The sequence below is a fragment of the Lipotes vexillifer genome, unplaced genomic scaffold (assembly GCF_000442215.2).
Source record: "Lipotes vexillifer unplaced genomic scaffold, Lipotes_vexillifer_v1.1 scaffold914, whole genome shotgun sequence".
NCBI lineage: Eukaryota > Metazoa > Chordata > Mammalia > Artiodactyla > Lipotidae > Lipotes > Lipotes vexillifer.
This window is the reverse complement of record NW_006780388.1, coordinates 3,892,358-3,895,834: the sequence shown is the minus strand read 5'-3', so window position 1 is coordinate 3,895,834 and position 3,477 is coordinate 3,892,358.

The following is a 3,477-nucleotide window of genomic DNA, read 5'->3' as shown; positions in this document are numbered from 1 at the left end:
CCCCCCCCCCCCGCCCACTGCTGTTCTGAGCCCATCAAACACTGCCTGACCACAAGTGGGGAGAGAGAGGCTCAGAGAGTGAATTTTCAGAAGTTGTACAAAGCTGGGATTTGACCCCAAGACTCAGGCCAGGCATGGTGGTCCAGAGGGCAGTCCCGGGCCCCCACCAGCCTGCTGCTGCCTCCTTTCTCTGCTCTGTTCTGCTTCAGTCCCTGTGCCCTCCCAGCCTGGGTCCCTCCACTGGGGTCTCTCCCAGCGTGCCCCTGCCATGCCCCTGCGCTCCTTCCAGAGGGTGCAAGCTGATGTCAACCACTGGGACACTCTTCTTTTAGCTTGCTCATGCCCAGGAAGCACCCCACTCCTCGTGGCCCTAAGCTCAGAGGTCTCTTCCTCCATCCCTGATGCCCCCATGTAATGCAGTGTGCCCTGGACGCTGGGGGGCCCGGCCCCAGTAGAACCTGCACTGACCAGGTCTCCCTGCTAGCTGAAGACCATGGAGCTGGGCAGCGCATTGGTAGCCAGAAAAACTCACATCAGGTCGATCTGCAGTGGTGGCCCCAGGGGCTGGGGTGACAACTAGGATAGTTTGGGACTGGGGACACAGCGCAGGCTGACAAATTCCATGACAAGCCCTGTGACTCAGGCACATTCACATCCCTGCCACTTTGCACACGTCCTAGCAGCAGCACTCCCCTCCCGCCCCCAGCTCGGAGATGCTTCTGGGGTGCGGGCTGCCCCACCCGTGCATTGGGGGCTCTGGGAAGGGAGCACGTGGGCCTCAGGAGAGACCTGAGTCGGTGCTCAGCAGACCAAGTCCTGAGGCCAAACTCAGGGTAGCTCAGCCATGTGGGGCCGGGTGCCTCGGGGGTGGGTGTTGGGCTTCAGTCCTCATCTTGGCCTCTCTGCTCTGAAGGACCTGAGCACCACAGGGCCTAGGCCTGGGGCATCTAGTGCCTCAAACACTGCCAAGGGAAGGAATGTGGCCTGAGCCCACCCTCTGCAGCTGGTCTGGCTAAGGCCCCTCCCGGGCCACTGGTAAGGAAGGTTCTGGGCCACCCACTTACCCCATAGTGCTTCCTTTGCTGCCACCGTCGCTCTTCCCCGAGCCAGCCCTCTGAGACGCAGCAGCAAGCTCCCACGTGTGACAAGATGGGGGCTGTGGAGAGCTGACAGTGCCAGCCAAGGAACCCCTTCCCCGACCTCTAGGTGAGGTGCCTCCCTGGCTGAGAAGGCCTGCCTGAGGCCCAGCTGTCTTGAGTGTCCCAGGTGCCCTGACCTCGGGGCCACTTGTTTCCTTCTGAGCAGTGGGAAACAGGACTCATGCAAGTGCCCTGGAAGCGGGTGTGAGCTGCAGGGTGGCATCTGTCCCATGAACCTCCCCAGCGTTAGAGGTGCCCATAGGCCTCCCAAGGCGAGGGCTGGTAGAGGTGGGGGAGCCAGGCCAGGCTGTGGACGCGGCAGGCACTGGGCCAGGTGAATCCTGGGGTCCCTGAGGGCTGAACAGCCCTCCCTGCTCTGCCAGTGTTTATGACTGGGGCTTGAATTTCCCTCCTCCCCAGGTAGCACTCGGTCCAGCCCTATGGCCACCTCCTGCCAAGCCAGTGGGTCTCCATCAGGCCTCTGCCCTGGCCTGTGGGACCCCAAACCTCTCAGGGTCCTGAGCTAGCTCAGGCCTTCTGCTCCAAGGCTGCTGTCCAGTATCTCTCAAAGGAGTCTGCTGGAAGAAAGGGCCCCATGCCCCACGTGGCCCCAGGGAGGCCTGAGCTGACCCTGGTCAGTGGGCCCTCGGAGGCGGCAGCTGAAGCAGCATCTGCCATCTGCTCTCTCCGTGGAGGGAAGGCTTCCTGTGCAGAGGCTGGGAGGGGCTGGAGGAGTGGTCACTGGGCTGTGGGTTCTCTGATGCTCCAACCACCAGGCCTTCTCTCCTTCTGGGGTCATGGGTGGGGACTCTCCCCACCCACTCAAACTCCCAGAAGGACAAGACCCTCCCCCAGCAGTCTCAGGGTGCCCAGTTCTCCTTCTGGGGCCCTTCAGCCTTGGACATCGCCCAACCCCTCCTCCAGAGCCAGGCACGTGGCCAACCCCCTCCCTTCGCCTCATCTTCCCACTGTGGCAGCTCCAAACAGGGCCAGGTTCAGGTGTCCAGAGGCAGATCAGCCACCGGGCCACACGTTCACAAGCTCCTCCTGGAGTGTAATTGTATATAACACCTGTCTCACAGGGGCATGGGCTAATGGTGCTGGGGTGGGGAGCCCAGAGTGCAGTGGGGTCCAGGACCTCACCCAGCCAACCCAACTGGGGTCCTGCAATTCGGCTTCCACAGGGGCACAGCACAGTGGCACCGACCCCTAGCCTTGGTCCAGTTGCCATGGGGATCGGGCCTCGACCAGGCCAACCACCTGGGTGAAGGGCTGCGGGAAGGCCTGGCAGGGCTGGAGGCCCAGCTGCAGCAGCCAGGGAAGGGGCTGCGGTTACGTAAGCCCTCTGGGGGTGGCGGCGACGCTGTCCCAAGCCCCCTCCCCGCGTCGTCCTCATTGTGGCCTCCGCGGTGTTGTGGCCTGGCCCCCTACCCGCCCTGTAAGCCTGGCCCGGCACACACACCTTACCTGGGCCCGGGCTCCTGGCTCATGCCACGCTGTCCACCGGGCGTCCTCCCGTCATGGGGAGCCCGGCATGGGCACCGGCGAAGCGGGGAGGCGGCCGAGGTGCTGGTCTGGCAGGCAGGGCCCGGCCGCGCCCCGCGCCCGGCCTGGCCGGGCCCCCTCTGCCGCGCCTCGAAGAAGAGCTCCCGGGTGGGAGAGGATCGGCCGCCCCGAGCCTCCCACCAGGGAGGCTGAGGCTGTGCCCAGATAAATAAGGCCGCTTTGCAGGGAGCCGGGCGGGCGCCTCCTCCCTCCCCTCGCCCTCCTCCTCCCGCCCTCCTCCTCTGCCCTCCTCCCCGCGCTCCTCCCCGGCCGCCGGCGGCGCCGTGCCCGCCCCCCGCCCGGCCTTACGCGCCGCTCCCTCGCGCGCCCCCGGCGCCGGCAGCCAATCCGGGTTGGCGAGCCCGGGCGGGGGCGCTGAGGATGCTGAGCCCCGCCGCGCCTTACCGCGGGCACAGCGCGCTCCCGCGGCGGCGCGCGCGGGCGCGCGGCAGCCCGGCCCTCACCCCCGCTTCCCCTCGCCACGGGCGCCCGCACAATAACAAACCCTGGCGCACGGCGGGTCGGGGAGGGGAGAGAAGGGAAGGAATGTGGCCTGAGCCCACCCTCTGCAGCTGGTCTGGCTAAGGCCCCTCCCGGGCCACTGGTAAGGAAGGTTCTGGGCCACCCACTTACCCCATAGTGCTTCCTTTGCTGCCACCGTCGCTCTTCCCCGAGCCAGCCCTCTGAGACGCAGCAGCAAGCTCCCACGTGTGACAAGATGGGGGCTGTGGAGAGCTGACAGTGCCAGCCAAGGAACCCCTTCCCCGACCTCTAGGTGAGGTGCCTCCCTGGC